Here is a 26,337-nt window from a genome sequence, read left to right on the forward strand (position 1 = left end):
TGAATTGCAAACAAAACTGCTCAGTCTTTATCATGGAAGGAGACATTCTTATACTGGACAGCAAATAAATCTGTCCACTGTTCCCAAGGGAGACTCTAGATCCATTTTTCAAAGCTGTAATGAAAACAGCCTTGAAAAAGTAGACTGCATAACTAAAACTGCACCACTTGATCGGTATCTTCCCATTTCTGCCTCCCCCTAGCCCCTGGCAACCGCTGTTCTACTTTCCATTTCTATGTTTGACTATTTTAGATTTTACATATAAGTGAGATCATGTGGTATTTGTATTTCTGTGTCTGGCTTATTTCATTTAGCATAATGCCCTCCAGGTTCATTCACATTGTCACCAAGGTCAGAATTTTTTTTAAAAAGACTGAATAATATTCCATTATGTATATATACCACATTTGCTTTATCTTTTCATCTATCAGTGGGCATTTAGGTTGTTTCTGTCTTTTGACTATTGTGAGTAATGTTGTAATGATATTGTGATGAACAGGGGCATGCAGATATCTCCTTTAGATAATGATTTCATTTCCTTTGGATATATGCCAGAAGTGAAGTTGTTACACAAGATGAGTAAGTTCTGAAAATCTAATGGACAGCAATGGGAATATAGTTACCAATACTGTATTGTATACTTGAAATTTGCTAAGAGTATAGATCTTCAGCGTTTTCACCACGTCTACCAAAAAAAATGGTAACAATGTCAGGTTATTGATACGTTAATTAACTTGATTTTGTGGAATTATTTCACAATTCATATTTATATCAAAACATTAACTTGTATACCGCAAGTATATATAATTTTTACTTGTTAATTATGCCTCAGTAAAGATGGAAAAAGAGAATACTGCAAAAGAGATAAATCATTTTTAAGAAACATTGTAAAAGAAAAAAGTCTGGAACAAAAACTCTCAGTGCTACTGCTTGTAAGACATGCAGAAACATAAGAGACCCATGGAAAATTTTCTCCCAATATGTGTATGTAATACAGATTTGAGTTTCTAAGTATAAATGTAATTTTATGTATAACATTAGTTATCTAATTGCTAAATCTTCATTTCCTAATCAGCTGTGATCACACACTAAAGAAAGGTTATTTTTATCATTTGACTGTATTCTTATTTTATTTTACGCTCCAAAAAGAAATGCATGTAAAAATTTGTTAGAGATTATATGTGCTCTTGTTTCTTCATATTATACTATATCCTTACTATTTAAAGTATTGCATAGATATTTACTAAACATGGGTACTGTTTTTGAGTAATTTATGTAACCAAGAGGTAAAATAATTACCACCCAGGCATTTATTTAGCTACGTCATAGTTTGCTTTCCTTGTATAGTGGAGAAGAAATGTTAAAGATGATTGTAATGTTTTACGCCTGAAAGAATCCTCCAGCAGTAGTCATAGCTCAATGAATATTTTTATTTGATGACTGGAGTTGCCAGATATCTTTGAATCCTTCATTTCCTTATATATTTCCTACTTTACAATGTTTTTGTTTCTCTTCATTTCGTCAAAACCTATGAACTCCTATTGATTCTGAATTCAAATAATCAAAAAGCCCAGATGCTGAATTTTTTTGGGGGGGAGGTTAAGTTTATACTACACTTTTACAAGAAAAACAATGCATAACAAAATCTTAATAGGCCTTCAAAAGCATAACTGCCACAGCATGTTTTAGGGTCAGAGCAGGTTCTGTGTAGCCTCCTAATGCTGGTGGTAACAAATACATTGTAACCATAACAATTACTATTTATTGAAGACAGATTATTTGCCAGGTGCTTTTTTTGTGTTATTTCTAATCCTCAGAATACTCCTGCAGGGAAGGCTTTATCACCATTCATAGATCAGAAATTGAGGCTGGAGGCTAAGGTCACTTGCTGTAGGTAACAACTCATGGCCTTTTATTATCCTGCAATTCTCTTTGAATCATCAAAGATAGAGGTCATTATGTTTAGGGTGGCTTTTAAAAATGGATAATCCTAAGTATTCTATGGCTTACTATTTCTTTTCCAAAATATTCAATTTATTTTCACGTTTTAGGTAAATGAGGACATAAATTATGCATTTAAAGTAGCTAAAATCTGTATATGTACATACATATATATGCATGTATGTATGTATATCCTAACTCTCTGTCACTATATATGTATATGTATGTATATATAATTTCAGCAACAATTAATGGCATGGAAGTTTTTTTCTTCCTAGAGGCTTTCTCTGACACATTTTGTTAATTATTACTTAATCTTCTGTGATCACTTAAAGCTTTATTTATCCCTCGACTATAGTACTTAACACGTTGCCCTGTGATTACTTTTTTTTTACTGTGCTTCTGTAAGCCCTGAAGGACAGGGACTATTTCCTATTTATCTTTCTATCTGTGGGTCTAGCTTAGTGCCTGGAATTTAGGAAGCGATTAATGTATGTTTTTGAGTAAAATAAAAAGTGTTTAGTTTACTCTGACTGTGTACATTTTGGCCACTGCTGTGGTCTTTCATTTTTCCAAGTAATTTATATAAGGCATTGTTATAGTTCATCAATGTTACTTTAATAGCATTGAAGTCCCTGTGAATCTTAAAATAACTGACATTCTATAGAAATTGCTGAGTAACCTAGAATATGAACCATATTGTTTCTTTTCTGTAACCTACTTCTTTCCAGAATGGCATTATACTAAAGCGTGTAAAACCATAAGGCTTGGAGGAAATTTGAATGGTTATATAATCTACTGCCTTATCATTAGGCAGCTTGAAACCTAACCCGGATCAGACACTTTTCTGAAACACTGCCTGCAAAGACAATTGTACAGCTTTACTTGGCACCACATTCTGTGATTTTTGTGTCACTGAGAAAATACTTCTGAATACGTAATCTGCATCTTGCACTTCAGAGTTTAAGCACTATAGGTCAGGCCAAATGTTTTTTGGAAGTGTAGAAACTCTTTAGTGCCTTTATATTAATCACAAGAGGCTGGTTCATGCTCCTTCAACAAACAACTTCCAAATCTCAGTGGCTTAAAATTACAAAGGTTTATTTCCCACTCACGGTGTATGTATATCATGGGGCAGCTTTGCGGGCTTTGCATCGCTTTGTCTCAGACCCAGGCTGATGGGCGGCCACTATGTGGAACATTGCCATGGCAGAGGGCAAAGAAAGATATTGGCTAAACACAGTGAGAAGTTGGCCATCTATGAGGAAGCAGTCCTTCACCAGACACTGAATCTGCTATCACTTTGATCTTCCCAGCCTCCAGAACCGTGAGAAATAAATTTCTGTTGTCAATCACCTAGTTTATGGTATTTTGTTAAAGCAGCCTATACACACTAGGAGACAAAGCCCTTCTGTCTCCTTGATTTTAGCCCTATAAGCCCATTTTGGATATCTGACCTCCAGAACTGTAAGAGAATAAATTTGTGTCATTTTAAGCCACTAAGTTTGCAGTAATTTGTGTAGCAGCCAATAGGAAACTAATACAATGGTCTGTGACTGTCTCCATATCTTCACCACTAGCATCTTCCACCCTCTGCTCTGACCACTGCGCCCAACCCACTCTCTCAAAGGTGTCTGTAATCTACCCATCAGCCAACAATTCACTGACTTCTTTGTAATTGTGTTTAATGTGAGGTTTACTTTCTTTAGGGAGGTTTCTCTGCAGAAAACACTATTCAAAGTTCATCAATGTGAACTGTGATATTTAAAATTAGTATACAATTTATTGAAGTTACAAATAAAAAATACAAACAACAAACAAAACAATAATTCTTCCTTTAGGTCTCAGGTTCAGCTTATAAGTTTTATTCTATTTATAAATCAACACATTTTAGCTATTATTAAAGGGGCCTTTAATTAGTATTAAATATTTGGGAACATTTACAATTTTAATTGAACTCAAACATTTCAACTTGTATTTAGAAATTTAATATTTTTAATTTGTCTCATAAACACTACAATCATCTATTTCTATAAAAAGTTTCTCAGGCTCTTAATGCTTATAAATTAAAAAAAGACTACATATTAATGTGGTGAAATTTAATATCTCTTAAGAGTAATATGCCAACTAAAACCACCAGTCTGCAATTATTTAAACATTTTAAATTGGGATTACAAGTTGGAACTGTTATTTAAATAGGCCAAATATTCTTAAATGATAAGTGTATATAAACCAATGTGCAAACAAATATTAATACTACACTCTTAGTTCTCTTAAATACTTCAATATTAATATTAAAATCTTCCTGGGACCTAAAACCATTCACCCATTTAGGAAACAACTATGTTTTCCCAAGCAATTTAGAAAGATTACCTTCCAACTGGTTGAAATGGTATAACAACAAGACATTTTGGCTAAGACAAACTGGGTTCTTGTTATAGACACTGATGGGATATATTTCTTTGATTTATAGTCAATAATAGAGATGTCAAAATAAACCAGCTTCCTTCTGCACTTAGGCTTTTGAATCTGAAGAGTCAATTTTTCCACATTGGTATAATCATTCACAAAATCCTCCATGTTTATCATATATTAATGGTATTTCACAAACTGGGTTTTCATTGAAAACTCATGTTAATAGTATTCTATTAAAAATTCTTTTTAAAACACTTTGGGCAACGTTGTTTTCTCTGTCTCAATGTGGGAGGTTCTTAGTCCACATTAGCATAGTAAAGGCTTTTCGAAATCCTATAGTGAAGATATTTGTCTTGGTTTAACCTAGCACTTGCAAAATTAAATGAACAAGAACAATTTTTTCCCCCTCCCATTACTTATTAACCCTACAGAATTATCGGCTTGAGAAATGCTACTCAAATCCGTCTACTCCTTTCTATTTTCATTACTCTCACTTTGGCTCAGGCTCTTGTTATCTCCCACCTGGACTAGTCTATTAGGTCTTCTAAATAGAATCTCTGCTTTTTTTCTTTCTCATTTTCAATCTATTCTTCAGATGCTGCTGAGGTGATCTTTGCCTAACATGTTTCTAAGCCTGTCTCCTCTCTATCCAGAAGCAAAGGAGTGGAAGGACCGTTGAATTGGGAGTCTGGGAGACCTTTATTCTTATCTTGGCTTTGCCACTAGCGAGTGGTGTCATTCACGTTATCTGTCTGGGCCTCTGCTTTTACAACTGAAAAATCAGCAGGTTGTTCTAGATGGCTCTATAGTTCCTTTCAACTATAAAATTCTGTACTTCTCTGAAAGTACAAATTCGTTCTTTTGCTTCCCATGGAATTACCTTGGCTTACCTCTTTCTAACTTATTTTCCCATTCTCTTTTTTCTCCGGAACTCTACAGTTCAATCAAATCAGATTGCTATTACTGGTCTCTCCGTACCTCAGGCCGTTGACATGCTTTTCTTTTTACTTCATCTCTCTTATATCTTACAGATTCCCTATGTGTGTCTTTACAATTCATAGTGAACTTTTAAGATACATCTCGATTACTCTTTTTTTTTTTTTCAGGAAAATCTTAACATTTCCCTAATCTGTTGGAATTTCTTTCAACTTTGACTCTTATAGTACTTTATGCCTCCAATCTAGCTCCTATTCTTCTGCCTTGACGTATATTGATTTACATGTCTCATTCACCCATTAAGCTATAAATTCAATCAGTGACTGCTGTCTTATTCATAGGATCTAAAGAACAGTCAGCAACGACTATTTTATACATACTCATTCTCCCTAGGGCATCTATTGCCAATCCTTGAGATAGCTGGGTGCCAAGTTTATAATTTGAAGAGTAATGTTTAATTGAAGAGTAAATTTGGATGCATTAGACATGTGCTGAGTTAAAACCTAAGCCCCTATTGGAGATACTAATTTTTGACTTGGAAATAAGATCTAACATGAAGAGGATGAAGAAACCATTTTTTTGGTGTATATATATTTCTTAGACTGAGTTTTTATTGTCAACTATGCATAAAGCATAAGTTTGAAGAAATACTTATTCAAACTCCTAGGGCTTAGGTGCTTCTATTTCCCTTTATCTGGATGAAAATCCCTTTTTTTATAGGTTTATAGCTCTTTAATTTTCTCTCATAATATTTCCTTTGAAAATAGCAAGTTAAGTAAATAAAGGTCTCTCTATTGATAGAGAGATGAAGGCTGGAGTAATCTTATCAATTTTGCTATTTCATTACCTCCCAATTTGTGTTTGTCTGAGATCTGAGTCCTTCATTTGACTTCTTTTTGTAGGTGTTCCTTAGACAATACATTCCATGACCCACAGTGGTCAAATTAAGCCAGAATAATTGTAATTCAATACATGGGTCCTATGTATTGCTTTTGTAACAAAACAAAAAAGCTTCAAGCAACACTTTTTTGTGTTTCTTGTATCTTATACACACGTATGTACATTATAGAAATGAAATCCTGCCACCTTAAATTTCTCCTCACAGATTAAACATGATTTTTTTTTTTTTTTTCCAGGAGCCTTGGAATAGCTTCTGTTAGAGGATGGCCGCTGTAATTAGAGAAGGGAGCAGTGTCGTGCCTGCCATTTGAATAAGGATTCAGTGAGGTCTATAATGCTGAGCTAGTCAAAGGGGGAAGGTTGAAATATACATCAAAGGGAATTTAATCTAGGCAAAGCTAAAAATAAAAAGGCCCATTTCATGGAGAAGTGCTAATAAAAAAATTGTGGAGTGTGAAAAAAAAGTCTTATCTGGAAAAAACAGCCTGAAAAGGGAGGACATAATGTTAAATGGTGACAAATAACATCCAAACTTTCATGCGCATCAAAGGACTAGTGTTCACACTGTAGAAGTATGTGCTAATTTAATGGTTCTTTTTGGCTTAGCTCTTTTAGAAGTTGTCAGCATTTACTGATGACTGGAGCTTTGGAACAACCATGATTATGATATTGACATCACTGGGATATGGGAGCATTCACATCACATTCAGAATTGTGCATTCTCAATGCACAATTTGCTTTGTTGAGTTATGGTTAATGCTCTGGACCAAATGTGCGTGTCCTTCCCAAAATTCATATATTAAAACTGAATTCCTGGTGTTATGGTATTTGGAGGCAGGGCCTTTATTTATTTATTTATTATTTATTTATTTATTATTTATTTATTTATTTATTTATTTATTTATTTTTTTGAGACGGAGTCTCACTCTGTCGCCCAGGCTGGAGTGCAGTGGCGCAATCTCGGCTCACTGCAAGCTCCGCCTCCCGGGTTCACGCCATTCTCCTGCCTCAGCCTCCCGAGTAGCTGGGACTACAGGCCCCCGCCACCACGCCCGGCTAATTTTTTGTATTTTTAGCAGAGATGGGATTTCGCCATGTTAGCCAGGATGGTCTTGATCTCCTGACCTCGTGATCCACCTGCCTCGGCCTCCCAGAGTGCTGGGATTACGGGCGTGAGCCACCGCGCCCGGCCTGAGGTAGGACCTTTAGAGGTGATTAAATCATGAAGGTGGAGCCCTCATGACTGGAATCAGTGCCTGTATTAGTAGGTTCTTACACTGCTACAAAAAAATGTCTGAGACTGGGTAATTTACAAAGAAAAGAGGTTTTAATTGTTTATGGTTCTGCAGGAACCAAAGTGGCTTCTGCTCTGGGGAAGCTTCAGGAAACTTATAATCATGGTGGAAGAAGGGGCACATCTTACACGCGGATCTTACATGGCACATCTTAACATGCACGGAGCAGGAGCAAGAGAGGGCGGAGGACCATGCATACTTTCACTACATACTTTTAAAGGACTAGATCTCAGGAGAACTCACTATCTGAGGACAATACCAAGGAGGATGGTGCTAAATCATTCATGAGAAATCTGCCCTCATGATCCAATCACCTCCCACCAGCCCCATCTCCAACACTGGGAATTATAATTCGACATGATATTTGGTAGGGACACAGATCAAAACCATATTAGTGTCCTTATAAAAGAGACCCCAGAGAGCTCCCTCAATCCTCCCACTATGTGAGGATGCAGCAAGAAGACTGCTGTGTATGAACCAGGAATAGAGCTCTCACCAGATGCCCAATCTGTCAGCACAGCCTCCAGAAATGTAAGAAATAAATGTTTGTTGTTTAAACCACCAAGTCTATGGTATTTTTGTTATAACAGCCCAAATGGACTGAAACAGTTACTGTATCTTTAAGGCTAGCTATCTTGGTTGAAGCCTGCTTTTAAAGGGTCTCCTGGATCTCCTGAGATCCAGTTTGAATTGTTTAGCACCATTCCCCTTGGTACTGTCCTCGGATAGCGAGTGAGCTCTCCTGAGATTTGTTCCTTTAAAATATTCTGTCCTCTCAAATCCACTATATTATGCAGAATAAATCTCTATTATGTGGCTATAAACAATGCTAGAATTCCAGGTAGCCATCTCACACATACTTGTCATTGACCAAAACATGGGTGGCTAAGAGAAAACCTATTATTAGTGTTTGGAAAAATAGCGCAAAATGCAAGTCACGCTGTTGGCATCTCAATAGCCTCATTTTCATACATAAAATAACACATGCCTCAATGTGAAAGGCATTTCAAATCATAATATGAAGAGACAGTTAATTGAGCACAGGGCACACACAATTTGTTGAAATAAAGGATTTTTCTATAATTGTAATTATTTATTACTAGACGTTGTGTGTCTAGCACAATGTTTAGGAAGAACTCTTTTACAACTATTTGGAAAAATATATATCCAATATTTCTGAAAATAGGAGAGGCTTAGCAAGGCAGAGAAAGGACTCTTCTTGTCCTTTGGACCTGCATATTAATTTTTTTAAACAATTAGCCATTAGCAAGTTGAGCAAGTAATCTTCAACACGTAGATATGTTGTGCACTTTTAGAAAGTTTAGCTCTGGAGGGCATTTTATGAAATTTCTATGTGTTTTACAGCACAGAGATTTCTCACATTGGAGAAATATTTACCTAAATTAAAATTTGACAAAAGAAAGGTGACTTTCATTGCAGTTCCAATGAGTTTGTATTGGTGTCTGTGATATCACCATACATTTTGTTTTAAGATTCTTGGAAGGTTTGCTTTGGTAGCAGCTATAGATTGCTAAGATCGTTCTTTGTGAAATGTGTGGCATGCAACTTAGCATTAATTCTGGCAAAATAATAAATGATAATACACCAAATGTTCTGGCATCAAGGCTAAAAATCTTTATCATTACGTAAGCATATTTTATGTACAATACAATGGAAATTGATATTCATGATTATACCTATGAGGCATCCCAAGATATGAGAAAGGTACCGAATTAATAAAAGTTAAATTATATTTGCCTCAGTTTTGGAGTTGGTGTATTTGATTGTGTTCTGTTTGACAACTGATTATTCATGTGTAGTATACGAAGTGACTTTCATTTTTCCATAATAGAGCCTATAAAACTTATGAACAGATTGAGTTCACAAAATATATTTGTATATCAATTTGTTTGCAACTAGGAAAATATGTTTCTATGAAAACAATGTTATATTGCTTATGCAGAAAAATTTATTGTGTATTTATTATGTAGCAGGCAGTACAGGGATTAAAGAAAGATGACTAATAGTTTCTCAAAGACCTTTACAGTCTTACATTCTCATGGGGGTGAGAGCAAAGTAACAGTGGATAAGTGGTGGAGGTAAATGCAGGTGCTTTGGGGACACAGATGATGGGTATATAAATCATTCTAGGGACCAGGAAAGGCTTTCCTTGCAGAGCAATGCCTGAATAATTTTAAACAACAAATAAATGTTAGCATATTGGTTGTGTGGGGAAGAAAAAGGATGACCCAAGAAAAGGTGATAGCTATGTGAAATGATGGTGGCATGAAATAGTAGCGTATATTCAAGTAACTACCAGTGATTTAATGTAGCCAAGTGTTGGGACTGACAGGAAGAGTAGGATAGTAAATTGGATACGGCAGTAAAGATATGGACAGCTTTTGATGTCTCATGAACAGGAGAATGAAATTATTAAATTAATTCATTGGAAAGACTACTCTGGTAGCTTTGTGGAGGGTCAATTGAAGGGGTGTCATGAGATAGAGAAAAACCAGGTAATAGGCAAATGCAGGTTATCCTGGGGTGAAGTGATGAGACCAGAACTACTGAATGTCTTAGTATCACCCTTATCAAAACAGCACCTGCCATTTGGCTTTTGCTTGCATCCCATTCTGTATCAAGATTCAGGACTAGCTCTTTGGGTGGCAAATAGACACTTCCATTATTTCCATACTACTTCACTGTCTCTCCTGAGTCCTGGGACCCATGTCCTTCCTCTTTCAATGAAATCCGCCCCCTACCCCCGAAGCTTAAGAAAAATGGATTCTCATATGTGTAGGAGGTGAGAGTGGAGACTGGATTGGAGACATCTTCAGCTCCTCGTATCATATTTCTTCTGGACTCTGCTGGGGCCATTCTTATATAACAAATCCACAGGATTCATTTTCTGCTTGGATGCTTGGGGAATGAGAAAAACTGAAAAATTTAGCATAAGCCTCTTTTTCTCTCTTTGGAAGTTACTCTTTTTTAGTTTTTAGTTTCTCTGGGTACATAGTAGGTGCATATATTTATGGCGTACATGAGATGTTTTGATACAGGCATGCAATACATAATAATCACATTATAGAAAATGGGATATCCATCCCCTCAAGCGTTTATCCTTTGTGTTACAAACAATCCGGTTATACTCTTTTAGTTATTTTAAAATGTACAGTTAAATTATTATTGACTACAGTCACCCTGTTGTGCTATCAAATACTAGGTTTTATTCTTTCCAATTAATTTTTGTTGACCGATTAACCATCCTCACTCCCACACCACCACCCCCACTACCCTTCTTAGTCTCTAGTATCCATCCTTCTAACTCTTTGTGTCCATGAGTTCAATTGTTTTGATTTTTAGATGCCACAAATAAGTGCGAACATGCAATGTTTGTCTTTCTGTGCCTGGCTTATTTCACTTAACATAATGACCTCCATTTCTATCCATGTTGTGGCAAATGACAAGATCTCATTCTTTTTTTAATGACTGAATAGTACTCCATTGTGTATAAATACCATATTTCCTTTATCCATTTATCTGTTGATGGACATTTAGGTTGCTTCCAATTCTTGGCTATTGTGAACAGTGCTGCAACAAACATGGGTGTGCAGATATCTCTTCAGTATACTGATTTCCTTTCTTTTGGGTTTATACCCAGTAATGGGATTGCTGGATCCTATGGTAGCTCAATTTTTAGTTCATTGAGGAACCTCCAAACTGTTCTCCATAGTGGTTGTACTAATTTGCATTCCCACCAATAGCGTACAAGTGTTTCCCTTTCATCACATTCTTGCCAGAAATTGTTATTGCCTGACTTTTTGATATAAGCCATTTTAACTGGGGTAAAATGATATCTCATTGAAGTTTCAATTTGCATTTCTCTAATGGTCAGTGGTGTGGGGAACCTTTTCGTGTACCTGTTTGCCATTTGTATGTCTTCTTTTGAGAAATGTCTATTCACATCTTTTGCCCATTTTAAAATTGGATTGTTAGATTTTTTCTTATGACATTGTTTAAGCTCTTTAAATATTCTGTTTGTTACTTTTTTCACATGGATAGTTTGCAAATATTTTCTCCCATTCTGTGGGTTGTCTCTTCACTTTGTTGATTGCTTCCTTTGCTGTGCAGAAGCTTTTAAACTTGATGTGATCTCATTTGTCCATTTTTGCTTTGGTTGCCTGTACTTGTTGGGTATTACTCAATAAATGTTTGCCCAGACCAATGTCTTGGAGAGCTTCTTCAATGTTTACTTGTAGTAGTCTCATAGCTTGAGATCTCAGATTTAAGTCTTTAATTGATTTTGATTTGATTTTTGTATATGGTGGAGATAGGGGGTCTAGTTTCAGTCTTCCGCATATGGATATTCAGTTTTCCCAGCACCATTTATTGAAGAGACTGTGTATGTTCTTGTCACTTTTGTCAAAAATGAGTTCACTGTAAGTAAGTGGGTTTGTTTTTTGCATTCTCTGTTCTATTGCATTGGTCTGTGTGTCTGTTTTTATGCCAGTACCATGCCATTTTGGTTACTACAGCTCTGTTGTATAGTTTGAAGTCAGGTAATGTGATTCTTCCTGTTTTGTTCATTTTGCTCAAGATAGCTTTGGCTCTTCTGGGTCTTTTGCAGTTCCACATAAATTTCAGGATTGTTTTCCTATTTCTGTGAAGAATGTCATTGGTATTTTGATAGGGATTGCATTGAATCTGTAGCTTGCTTTGGTTAGTATGGACATTTTAACAACATTGATTTTTCCAGTCCATGAACATGGAATATCTTTCAATGCTTTGGTGCCCTTTTCAATTTCTTTCATCAGTGTTTTATAATTTTCATAATAGAGATATTTCACTTCTTCGGTTAAGTTAATTCCTAGGTACTTAATTTTATTTGTGACTGTTGTATATGGGATTACTTTTTGATTTCTTTTTCAGATTATTCGCTGTTGGCATATAGAAATGCAACTGAGTTTTGTATGTTGATTTTGTATCCTGCAACTGTACTGAATATGTTTATAAGTTCAAATAATTTTCTTGTGGAGTCTTTAGGTTTTTCCAAATATATCACCTACAAATAAGGACAATTTGGCTTCTTCTTTTTCAATTTGGATGCCCTTTATTTCTTTCTCTTGTCTGATTCTCTAGCTAGGACTTCCAGTACTATTTTGAGTAATAAAGGGGCATCCTTGTCATGTTCCAGATTTTACAGAAAAGGCTTTCAGCTTTTCCCCATTCAGTATGATACTGGCTGTGGGTCTGTTGTATATAGCTTTTATTAGGTTGAGTCATGTTTCTTCTATCCTCAGTTTTTTGAGAGTTTTTATCATGAAGGATGTTGAATTTTATGAAATGCTTTTTCAGCATCGATTGAAAATGATCATTTTTGTCCTTCATTCTCTTGATATGAATGTGTCACATTGATTTGTGTATGTTGAACCATTCTTGCATCCCAGGGATAAATGACACTTGGTCATGATGAATAATATTTTTAACGTATTGTTGGATTCAATTTGCTTGTATTATTTTCAGGATTTTGCCCCAATATTCATCAGAGATATTGGCCTGCAATTTTCTTTTTATGATGTATCTTTGGTTTTGGTATTAGGTATTTGAAATATCTCTGTTATGAAAATTATAAAACACTGATGAAAGAAATTAAAAAGTACAGAAAAGCATTGAAAGATATTCCATGTTCTTGGACTGGAAAAATCAATGTCGTTAAAATGTCCATACTACCCAAAGCAAATTTGGTATTTGGTGTTAGGTACTGGCCTTGTATAATGATTTGGGAGTATTCTCTCCTCTATTTTTAGAATAGTTTGAGTAGAATTGGTGTTAGTTCTTCTTTAAAGGTTTGGTAGAATTCAGCAGTGAAGCCATCAGGTGCCAGACTTTTCTTTATGGGGAGATTTTTTTTATTACAACCTTGATCTTATTACTTGTTATTGGTTTGATCAAGTTTTGGACTTTTTCCTGGCTCAATCTTCTAAGTTGTATCTGTTTAGGAAATTTCTACCTGAAAAGTCACATATCTTTGTTTCTCCAGGATTGATCACTGCCTCCTAATTTAGTTCATTTGGTGAGATCATGTTTTCCTGGATGGTATTGATGCTAGTAGATGTGTTCATTCTCTGGGCATTGAAGAGTTAGGTATTTATGGTAGTCTTTGCTGCCAGGGCTTGTTTGTACTCATCCTTGGGAAGACTTTCCAGAAATTCAAAAGGACTGGTGTTCTCATCTAAGCTGTGACCTAAGACTCATAGAGGTATTGCCTTGATGGTGTGGACAAGATCCAGAAGAGTTCTCTGCATTACCAGGCAGAGACGCTTGTTCTCTTCCTTTGCTTTCTCCCAAAGTCTCTCTCTCTATTCTGAGCCACCTGAAGCTGGAAATGGAGTGACACAAGCACCCCTGTGGCCACCACCACTAGGACTGTGCTGGGTCAGACCTGAAGCCAGCACAGCACTGGGTCTTACCCCAGGCCTGCTATAACTACTCCCTAGCTACCAGTATGTTTGTTCAAGGCCCTGGGGCTATACAATCAACAAGTAGCAAAGCCAACTAGGCTTGTGTCCTTCCCCTCAGGGAAGATGAGTTCCCCCCAGGCAGATCCATATGTACCATCTGGGAGCCAGGTGCTAGAGTAAAAAACCTTAACAGTTTACCTGGTCTTTTACTGTATTGTGGCTGAACTGGCACCCAGGCCACAGTACACAGTCCTCACTCTGCTCGCTTTGCCAAAGGCAGAGGAGCCTTACCTCATGGCCACCACCACCACAGCCCTGTGGGGAGTACTACCAGACTACTGTGGATATTCCTTTAAGGCCTACCGACTCTTCAGTCAGACTGATGTGAATGCTGCTTGGCCTACGACTCACCCTTAAAGTCAGTGGGCTCCCTTCTGGCACAAGGCAGGTTCAGAAATGCCATCCAGGATTCAAGGCCTAGAATCGGGGGCCATAAGAGCCTGCTTGGTGCTCTACCCTATTGTGGCTGAGCTGGTACTTAAGGTGCAAGACAAATTCCCCATTACTTTTCTCTCTGCTTTTCTTAAGCAGGAGTCTCATGCTATAACCACCACAGCTGAGTCTCACCTGAAGCCAGCAAATCTCAGAGGCACACCCAAGGCCCATGATATTCTATCTGGGTATTAGTGCTGGTTATTCAGGGCCCAGCGCTCTTCAGTTAGCGGTGATGAACGCTTCTATGATTGAGTCCTTTCCTTCAAGGTAGCAGGTTTCCTTCTGGCCCAGAGTGTGTCTAGAAACGTTGTCTGGGAGCTAGGGTCTGGAAAGGAGACCTTACAACTCTGACCGGTGCCCTATTCTGCTGTGGCTGAGCTGTGCACAGGCTTTGCAAGACAAAGTCCTCCCTACTCTTTCCTCTCCTAAAGTAGAGGAAAGGAACCATTAGCTGTGCAGCCTGGGGTTAGGGGATGGATGATGCCAGCCCCTTGTTAGGCACCCAACCTAGTGTCTCAGTAGGTTATGTGTCCCCCCCGACCCCAATCCAATGGCTGTGGGCCCAATTCATCACCAGGACTCACCTAGGAATTGCTATCCTCATGGCCTAGACTGCCATTCAAGTTTGTTTAAGGTCTCAGAACACTTTAGCCCATGGTGGTGAGGCTTGCGGGAACTGAAGTTAGACTGCTGGGATCGGTGATTCTCCTCTGACTAGGGATGATTTAAATGCCCCTCCATTGGGAGGCATCAGTTGAGTTTGGTCCAGTTTTGCTTTCTGCTGTATAACAGGGCAGCACTGAGTTCAGTGCTTCACCATGACTGTGCTCAGCTTCTCCCCTGCACACAAATTGCTCTCTACACCAGACCACAGCTGCAGGGGGATGGGAGAGGGGTGACGTCCGCTGTTCAAGATTGTTTTTTCTACCTCTTCAGTGTCTCTTTCAGCGATATGAAGCTGAAACTAGCTACTGTGAGAGCTCACCTGATTTTTGGTTCTTATGAAGGTACTTTTTTTGGTATAGATAGTTGTTAAATTGGTGTCCCTGCAGAGTAGATGATTGGCGGAAACTTCTATTCCACCATCTTGCTCTGCCTCCTGGAAGTTACTCTCTAGGATAAATTTTCTACATCTGGTTTCTAGCTTAGGTGATGGGAGTGTCATTTACTGATATAAGGCTCACAGCAGGGGGTATAAAATGTAAGGGAAAGATATAAGTTTAGTTTTGAATCTCTGGGACATTGAGGCAGGCGACCCAGTAGGCAGTTTTATGGTACTAGAGTTCAGGAGAGATGTGGTTGCTGGAGTAGATTGTGGAGTTGTTTGCATAAAGGATATCATTACAAACGTATGTCAGATCAATTTACAGCAAGACTGATTAAAGTAAGAATGAGAAACTGAGAAGTACACAACAGCAACTCTAAAACTTAGGAAGCTGAGGGAGATGCTTTTCAGAGGTAGATTTTCTCACTGAAGCCTGAGAGATCATTCACCAACTGTATTCTAAATATTTAAAGTGTCATCTTGAAATGAAGGAGTGAAGTTTCATCCAAAAACACAAGACAGGCTGGGCGTGGTGGCTCACACTTGCAATCCTGGCACTTTGGGAGGCCAAGGTGGGTCGATCACATGAGGCCGGGTTTTCAAGACCAGCATGGCAAACATGGTGAAACCTAGTCTCTACTAAAAATACAAAAATTAGCCAGAGTGGTGGTGCATGTCTGTAATCCTAGCTACTCGGAAGGCTGAGGCATGAGAATTGCTTGAACCTTAGGGGATGGAGGTTGCCATGAGCCGAGATTGTGCCACTGCACACCAGCATGGGCAACAGACCAAGATGGTCTCAAAAAACAAAAACAAAAACAACAAACAAGCAAACAAAACCACAAGACAGTTTTGATTTCTTATAGAAGAGACTGTACATACACAATATGGGGCTTACTGTGACCTCACATACGATCTATAAATTGCAAAGTAGAAATAAGGAAAAAGTAAAAAGGCATGAATGAGGTGTAATACAAACACTGAAGTCTCTTCAAGGACCATGTTTCTTTTGAGAGCAATTTTATCCAATAGAGTCAGAACAATTCTAAAGTGTAGATAAATATCTAAACTGTGGATAAATATGCCAAAGAGAAACAGTCCAAGTTCAGAGAATTCTACAGAATAAACTTACTCCTTAAAATGTTTTGTTCTAATAATCATGAGATAACATGAAATATTCTGAAGTCAGCAATTCTGAATAAACCTAGGTGTTCTGAAGGGCAGACTTCTTCCTGTTTATTATAGTGGAACAAAGTATATATAATGAAAAGAAACAAAGAATAACAAAATTTTCCTGAGGAGAGTTGTTTGTAAAAATTCTCTTTAGTCCTTTGCTGTTTGATAAAAATCCTTCTGGCTGGGCACAGTGGCTAAGAGTAATCCCAACACTTTGGAAAGCTGAGGCGGGAAGATCTTTTGAGATCAAGAGTTCAAGGCTAGACTGGGCAATATAGCTCTACAAAAAATTTATTTATTTGTTTGAGACAGGATCTGCCTCTGTCACCCAGTCTGGGGTACAGTGGTGTTATCAAGCTCACTGCAACCTCCATTTCCTTGGCTCAAGTGTCCTCCCACCTCAGCTTCCCCAGTAGCTGGGACTACAAGCGGGTGCCACCACGCTTGGCTTATTTTTGCATTTTTTGTAGAGAAGGGGTTTTGCCATGTTGCCCAGGCTGGTCTTGAACTCCTGGGCTCAAGCAATCCACCCACCTCGGCCTCCTAAAGTGTTGGGACTACAGGTGTGAGCCAGCCACCTTGCCCGGCAACTACAAAAAATTAAAAAACTGGCCAGGCATGGTGGCACGTGCCTGTAGTCTCAGCTACTCATACTCAGGAGGCAGAGATGGAGGATTGCTTGAGCCCAGGAGTTTGAGGTTATAGTGAGCTACAATCACTCCACTGTACTTTAGCCTGGGTGACAGAGCAAGTTCCTGTCTCAAAAAAGAAAAAGACAAATCCTAATCCTTTCCCCAAGTAAACACCTTTGCATGGCTGTACTTACTAAAGAAGTCTGACCTTTTACACGAACAAAGAAACTTAATCATTACTAAGGCAAGAGTCAACTAAAAGCTTTGCTACTGTAATCTTGGGCTTTCTAAAACTTCTCAGTTTAGAGGCATGTGTCACACGGGCTAATTTTAATTGGGAAAAAAATTTAATTTTTTTTTTTTGGAAACTCAATGTGATAGGGTATATGCCTGTTTTCACATATTTCAATATTAATGCTTAAAGTTTAGAGGTCTGTTGGATGGACAAAAGCTATTTGTTAAATTATCTCCACAGAAACCCAATCTTTCATAATAGATAAGCTTTGTGAAATCGCCCATGAAATTGATAACTTCCTTTTGTCACCACCTCTCATGGCTGAATGTTGTTCCACACTGTTCAATGGGAATATTCAGTAGATTATATTTCAGTGCTTGGCATATAATATTCTCTTTGGCAAGCTGACATCCTCCCTCCATGAGATATGACTAGCCCAAGAAAACACTGCCGACATTAGGCTCTATTCTGCTGATGTTACACAAAACTGAAGGATTTCAGACATGGCATTGCTCCAGAAATGTATGCTATTTTTCTTAGAAATATATGTATGTCAAAGTAATCCAATAAAACAGTCACATCTGGTGTTAATTTTTATCTTATTTATCAGTTCACCCTTTCATCACCGTGACATCAACTTTTCAGGTGCTTTTGTAAACCTAGAATTTCATTGGTCAGATGAATTAAAGAGTTAAACCAGTCTCTCCAGTATAGGTTTGTGTTTCAGAAGTATTCATCAGTCAGTTATTTGGCACCAAGAACATGTTTTCTCATAGAAAAACTATAGCATAAATGATAGTTACATTCCCAAGCTGCATTAACCTGTAATGCGGCTGAAATTCCAAACATATTAAATAAAATACAAGACAACACTGTGACATCGCTTTTTAAGTATCATAGAGTGTACATAAACATAAAATGTGTTAAATGGAGACAATACTCTTATGACATTTTTTAATAATGAAAAATCAAGTAGATATGTGAAAGGAAAAAAGTAGTTTAAACTTTTTTCCAAATAGTACTGCCTATGGAAAAGGAGGTTTGACTAGAAGATGAAGTGATGGATAAAGAAGCTTGAGGAGATTCTGAAAAGGACTTTTGGCAGTTTTAAGGAATTTGGAGGTAAAATGTACCTCATCTTTTCTATGTATAATTCAATTTTTATTTCTTAATGTATATCATTGTTACTTCTTCCATGAATATGAACCATGGATAGATTAATTTTTTTTTTTTTGGTGAGAGGAGGGGGTTTCATAAATGGAATAAATGCGCAAGTGTCTAAGTCAGAAACCAGTGACATTGCCTGTACCCTTAAATGAAAATTTATCTCTTAATTTTTGATCCTTTATATTTTATATACATGGATTCTTTTCTCTCAGTAAGTTGAATCTCATTGTATCTCTTTATCTTTATTTTATACCCCCTTTCCCATCCCTTCTCTTCTCTCCCTAGATCTGTTTCTAGAGCGAACAAAACAGTTATAATTAAACTTTCCTTGTACTAATTCCCCACCGTTGTCTCTGCCAAATAGCTATATCACCAAATTTCTTACTTGCACTTTAATTTTTTTTGTAAACAGTGTTTCTTAACTCCTTGTTTTGTAATGACTTATACTCTTTTCTTTAGCTCTCTTCCTTATTTTCATCTTCTATTTCTGCTATCTATTATTTTACATTGTCAAGGATGTTAACAGTGGCAAAGACTGATTGTTGTCACTCAACATTCATTCCTCCCTCTTCCTTAGTAATAGAATCTTGGTTTTAGTTGGACATATAGTTGCCCAAAATAGAACCTACCTTTTCCAATGTCTCTGACTATACCTGGCTCTCTGGTTGGCCAATAGGATGTAAACAAAGTGTTGAGTATAAATTCCAGAAAATGCTCCTTAAAGGGAGAGGACACATTTTTCTCCACGTCTTCATCTTTCCTGCTGTCTGTAATGTGGATATTTTAGCTAGTGCTTGAGCAGCCATCGTGGGTCCTGAGGTGGACGTCTTGTCGGGAAGCAGCCTAGATGCCTGTGGGTGAGAGGCACTACACCAGCTCCAGACCACTTACTGCAGACTCTGTTCACATCAAAGGACAATAGACTTCTGTCATGACTAAGCCAAAGTTATTTGGTTTCACGGTTAAACCAAATCTAATTTACATAATAATAGTTATATTCTCTTTTGCAACAACAGTTAGGTCTTCTATGGTTAGTCTATAGGTTGATTCAAAAAGCTGAAAGCCATCATAGTGTTCACACAATTATAATTGGATATTGTTCACCACAAAGCCAAAAAGATCTTTCTTTTGTGTGTGTCTTCAAAATTAGTCTGTATTTTTTTGTCTCAATCTTCCCCCAAAATTCTCCAAAATACGATGTTTTGTTAGTCCTCCTTTGTTTCATCCCCTCTGGAAACTTTCCTTCTAGAGCTCTGTGTCTTCCGTTCCAGTTTTGAACCTGAAACTTTCTATTCCTGCTGAACAGCTGTCATACTGAGGCTTCCATTTGGTGCTTTCAGGAGAAGTTTATTAAAAGACCAGATATGACAATGACATCACATCTGTCATTCTTCATCTATCAAGTTGGTGGTTGGGGAAAAGCTGATCAATGGGAATTCCTTTTGAATCTACACAATGCTTTTATGGGCTGCCACCCTGTAGTCTTCCTTGGAACATTATCCCCATTCCTGTTTTTCAGTTGGTTGCTAGGTTCTAGCACATTCTCAGGCTAATACCATTCACAGATTTTCATTTTGAACTATTTCTATCTTAGATTCATTAATTCCTGTTTTTTTCTTTGTAGATTTTTCTCTTTGCCTTTCTGTTTCTCAGAGACAATACAATGAAGTGGCCAAGTGCATAGTCTTTAGAGTTAGATGACCTAGGTGTTATTCCAGCTGCATCGCTCATTGGCTATATAATTTAAGCAGGTTAACAATTACTTATTCCCTCTCTAAGTCTTAATTTCCTTGAACAGCACCTACTTCATAGGTTTGTTGCAGAATTATGTGAATTAATCCATGTTTAGTGTTTAGCAAAGTGCCTGGAACACAGGAAACACTCAGTGTTACTTGTATCTACTACTATTACCAGTAGAATTAGAGTGAATTGGGCAAGGTCACACATACAAAATCCTGAGTGCAAGCCCAACTCGACTGCAGAACCTGAGTTTTTAATGATCACCCTATTCTGTTTTATGCAGAATGCATGTTTTCGGTGATTATACTGGGAGCAAGCTGCCCTCTAGAACAGTTGTTTGTAGTTACGTGTGCGTACGGTGTGTAGGAGGTGGGGGCTTGATGTGACATAAAAAACAGAATACCCTGATCCCTTTGGGAGCCTTTTCAAAGTACAGTTGCTTGGCACCCCGTCTGAGAAAGTTTGATAAGCCTTGGGAGCGGGCCGTGGCAGGGATGTGTATTTTGAATGAGCTTCGCTGGTGATCTGATGCACTCTCTGGTTGAGAAAACTGATTTGGAAGAAGTTGCTACGTTTTGCTGAAGTGGAATGAGCCTACGACCAGAAATCCTAGAAAATCATCCAAGGAGGAAGCCAAATGAAAAGAAAGAAAAATGCTGTTAGGTTCAGTATGCCTCGTGGAAACATTCATAACAATCAACACTTTTTTTTCATGTTTTCACTGCTGTGACTCATATTTCTACATGCAAAACACATTTCAGCAGCCACATCAGTATTTTTAAAAATTCAGCTAGTTCCTATTTACCTAGTTTTTCCTTTGATAAGAACTTCAGTTAACTTCTACGGTACCAAATCTATATATAATCCCCAAAATGTTCACTGCCATAGATTGACTTCAAATATATAATTCAACAACAGCAAAAACAAAATAAAGATTATTAAGGATTTTCTGGCACTTTAGCAAGACATTATTTCATTGTTCTTTTATCCTAAAGTGAAATTGTTGAATTCCTTTTGGAGTCCTTCCTGGAACTCCATTAAAGTAACAGGAAAGAGAGAAGAAAACCTACAAGTCACAAAAACAAAAGGGATAGGAGAGGAGGAGCAATTAGTGGTCAGAGAATTCAATGAAGGCAGATTGACCACACTGCCTGGTGAGCAGAGATGAGGAAGCACCACCAAGACATTAGATAAAAATAATTGCTGCCAAGGAGGGAAAAGATTTGCTCACAGAACTAGAGAGACCTGCCCAACATACTGCAAAACACAAGGAGATCTTTTTTCCTTCCTTATTTATTTATAGAAATTGAACACATTGGAGAAAAATTAAGGCAATTATCAAGGCCCCCCATATTCACATTCTCTGGCCACTCAGTGTTCACAGCCAGCTTTTCTCTTGACCCACTCGTAAATAACTATCGGTATCTAAGGATCACTAGAAATTTATGGGAAGCTGGCAAACTGAGAGAAAATAACCAGGGCATATAAATAGCAACATATGTTGGAGGAAACAGAGCAAGGCACAAACTTTTAAAAAGAGTATGGAACGCACTACAACTAGTATTGCTGAAGACTTGGAAAAATAACACTCCCATCAAACAGGAAGAGGATGCTAGTAAAAGACAATAGAATAAGGAAAAAACCCTTGGAAGTTGAAAATTATACATAAAAATAAAAACATAAGATATACAATTAGAATATGAAATGGAAGGAATCTCCTAAATAATGGAACAAAAAACAAAGGAATGGAAACTGTTAGAGATGGCTGGGCGTGGTGGCTCACGCCTGCAATCCCAGCACTTTGGAAGGCTGATGTAGGTGGATCACCTGAAGTCAGGAGATCGAGACCAGCCTGACAAAAATGGTGAAACCGCATATCTACTAAAAATACAAAAAATTAGGCAGATGTGGTGGCATGCACCTCTGGTCCCAGCTACTCGGGAGGCTGAGGTGGGACAATCTCTTGAACCTGGGAGGTGGAGGTTGCAGTGAGCTGAGATTGTGCCATTGCACTCCATCCAGCCTGGGTGACAGAGCAAGATATAGTCTCAAAAAAAAAAAAAAAAAAAAAAAAAGAAGAAGAAACTATTAGAAACAAGAGGCAGAAAGGCTCCATATGGTTTGCTGTGGCAGAGACTGCCAGTGCTCACCAATATCTGTAAAGTCTTATCTTCCTTTGGCTCATTGCTCTACTACATTTCCTAGCCTTTATTGCAGTTCGGAGTTCTGGTAAAAGTGATAAAGGCTCCTTTTTATAATGGAACCCTAACATGTCCTGTGAAATCCTTCATCCTCTCGCATATAGTAGGTGAGTGCAGAGAATACAGTAAAACGATTCTAAGGCTCTGGGTGATACAAAGCCACTAGGTCAAAGGAACCACTACTGGTTGGATTAAAAATTATTAGGGCTATTAAAAATAGTCCTTGAGTCACTAACTGGTGCAGACCCCACGTCCCCAACCCCGTAATGTGTATTGGTGGAGGAGATAGCTAGGAGATACTATGCTAGCTCTCTCCTCCACCAATACACATTACATTGTTACATCAGTGAGAAAAACATCCTTTGTGGTGTTGCGTGACTAAGATTTTGGCATTGCTTGCTATAGCGTTTAGCCTATCCTGCTAGTACAACTACTGATTAATGAGTTCCAGAAAGAGAGGATAGACAAAAAGACAGGGAGAATTTTAAAATAGATAATAGGAGAGAATTTCCCAGAGTTGTAAGACACAAATCTTTATATTGAGAGAGTCTAGTGAGAGACCAACAGCAATAAATGAAAAATATGGCTAATGCCCAGAGATATCACTGTGAAATTTCAAAATACCAATGTCATGGGCTGAACTGTGTCCCCTAAATTTCATATGTTGAAGTCCTAACTCCTAGTACCTCAGAATGTGACTGTATTTGAAGAAAGGGCTTTTAAAGACGTAATTAATTTAAAATAGGGTCACTGGGTTGGGACCTAATCCAATATGACTGGTGTTCTCAAAAGAAGAGGAAATCAGGACACAGACAACACAGACAGAAGGATAACCATGTGAGGACACAGTGAGAAGGTGGCCATCTGCAAGCCAAGGAGAGAGGCCTCAGGAGAAACTGTCAACCTGGTGACATCTTGCCCTTGCACTCTGGCGTCCAGAATTGTGAGAAAATAAATTTCTACTGTTTAAACCACCCAGTCTGTGATATTTTGTTATGGCAGCCCTAGCAAACAAATACAACCAAGAATGAAGAGAAATTCATAAATACTTTCAGAAAACAAAGACAAAGCAAATTATCTACAAAAGAAGGAGAATCAGGCTGACCTTGGATTTCTCGTTAGTGATACTGGGTGCTGTAAGACAACGGAGCAATGTTTTCAAGTTCTGAGGAAAAATCATTTTTAATCCAGAATTCTGTACTCAGATTAAGTATCAATCAAATGTGATGGCAGAATAAAGGTACTGTCAAACCTGGAAGAACTTAGAAAGTTTTACCTCCCACACATCATTACTTAGGGAAGTTATTTGAAAATATATTTCATCAAAGAAAGCTGTTATTCCAAAAAGGAGGAAGAGATAAGCCTCAGGAAAAATAGGCTACATTTTTTATAAAACACGGGAGAAAGATGAAGGGAGGGCACCAGTAGAGGGTTGGCAGGGGCAAAGCTCAGCTGTCAATGTCCGGATTGTCAAGTAGTGATTTGGTAATGCTGAAAGTATAAAAAAAAAAATTTCCCTAGTCTAGGTTTGCCAGCTTTGACAAATAAAAATATATCCCATAAAATATTTGAGACATACTTACACCAAAAAATCGTTTATCTGAAATTCAATTTTTTTTTTTTTTTTTTTTTTTTGAGATGGAGTCTCTGTCGCCCAGGCTGGAGTGCAGTGGCGTGATCTCGGCTCACTGCAAGCTCCACCTCCCGGGTTCACGCCATTCTCCTGCCTCAGCCTCCCGAGTAGCTGGGACTACAGGCACCTGCCACCACACCCGGCTAATTTTTTTTGTATTTTTAGTAGAGACGGGGTTTCACCATGTTAGCCAGGATGGTCTCGATCTCCTGACTTCGTGATCCTCCCGCCTCAGCCTCCCAAAGTGCTGAGATTACAGGCATGAGCCACCGCGTCTGGCCCTGAAATTCAAATTTAACAGGAAGTACTACGCTCTGACAACCCTATGTAAGTCTGAAGGCACTAATATTTGTGTTTCTTAGCACCTGGCACAATATCTGGCACATAAGAGGCACTCATTAAGTAGTCAGTGAAATGTCATCCAAAACACTTCTGCACTGTAAGGGTGATGGAAAATTAAGAAAAATATCCCAATCAAGAAGCTGTAAGGGACTCTTGAGGGGCTCAGAATTTCTAACTATTTCATGCTTCTGTGTAATTTCAGAAACAGAGCATGATTTGATAGACACGTCTCATAAAGTTCATATTTGTTTATTAATGACAGTTTACTTCATCAGCAAATCCTTCAACACACTGAGTTCATAATTTATTGTATTCATTATTTGCTCTAAACCTAATATTTATGTTTTATAACTTTGTAAAATTTAATTTTATTTTTAGAATTTCAGTTGAAAATAGAATTTCTTGTATTGATTCGTTTTCTTGAAATAATTTAAAAGCATTTGTGCTTTGCTACATGTATTTGTAAGTTCTGCATGAAATTCTACTTTAAAGAAAAAAATTAACAGAAACAAAATCTATTGACCAGTAAGTGCTAATTTTGGTACACTGTTTGAAATAATTACAGTTCTACATTTTAAAGATGCGTATTACAACAGAAACCTTATTGTGTTTATCCTTCAGAAATAAATTCCTTGGCTTTTTTCTTGTTTTGAAGAAGTGGTAAAGTGATAAATTAAAATTCACAGCTTATCACTGTGACAGAAGATTAAAAATAGAGGAATTTGAAAACAAACTTTTGTGTTTCTAAAAATGTAAGAAGCACTGCTTTATGAATTTTTCACATGTTTGGGGGGTTTGGGGAAAAACACATTTGATCTCTCTTTGACTGCAAGGCAAAAGTCCAGTTGGTCTAATTTAAAGAGACTTGCTCTTATCATACAATGTCATTTCTTATTTTCAGGAGAGACAGAAGAAACTGAGTGAGAAAATTGAAAAGTCATTTTAATGCTCCCAAAAGAAATTGTAACATGAGCTGGAACATATGGGTAATTTGTGAAGTAAAGTCAGCTATGGAGTCTAATCATTTTCAATGTGATTTTTGTGACTGAAGCGTTTGAAACCAAAAGAAGCCTTTTTTCCTTTTTTCGTTTTTTGTTTTCAGATACAAAAGTCTGATCAGACTTCCTTGAACTTTATGTTTCATTTGTAACTAGGGTATTGAACAAACATGACTCATGAGATATGATGAAAATGCAACTTCACTTTTGTCCCCTGTTGCTCCTTTAAAATTTATTTAGTGGAGTAAATCCCTTTTCTCCTGGGTAGAGAGCTGATTCCATTAATTTTTTGCTCACATATAGGTAAAAGACTGTACCAATATCACTTTAGGTCAAAACCAGTCTCAATTCAAACATTAGAATGTCGATTTCCCAACCATCAAAACATAAATGTTACATTTTCTCTTTTTTCCCATCAGGTCCCGTTGTACTGCGATGGGAAGGACCTTGTCGTTCCCACCCTATAATATTTCTCCATTTTTCCCAGCTTGCTGTGTTTTGACTTTTCCAGGGGCAGAGGGAATTAAGGGGAAGGAATACAGTCTTTACATGCAGTCAGAACTGGCTACATAATTTTCAGGGCCCATTACAAACATGATATGTAGAGTCCGTTGTTCAAAAAGAAGGAAAAATATGTCCCTAAAAGTACTCAAATATAAAGCTTTTTCTTGTCTATCACAGTCTGTCTCAATTTTACCTGGTATTTTTCTTTGCTTTTTAATGTC

At 37.5% G+C, this 26,337-nt stretch overlaps 1 long non-coding RNA gene across 1 annotated transcript in view; it reads left to right on the forward strand.

Annotated features, from left to right (window-relative positions):
• LOC129489170 (uncharacterized) overlaps window positions 1-6,548 on the forward strand; it is a 68,194-nt gene extending 61,646 nt beyond the window's left edge. Inside the window, exon 4 of the long non-coding RNA XR_008659923.1 lies at window positions 6,429-6,548. This is a non-coding gene — a long non-coding RNA (uncharacterized lncRNA). The remainder of the gene's footprint in view (window positions 1-6,428) is intronic.
• Window positions 6,549-26,337: the final 19,789 nt, after the last annotated feature.

The sequence above is a fragment of the Symphalangus syndactylus genome, chromosome 9, assembly GCF_028878055.3.
Source record: "Symphalangus syndactylus isolate Jambi chromosome 9, NHGRI_mSymSyn1-v2.1_pri, whole genome shotgun sequence".
Taxonomy (NCBI): domain Eukaryota; kingdom Metazoa; phylum Chordata; class Mammalia; order Primates; family Hylobatidae; genus Symphalangus; species Symphalangus syndactylus.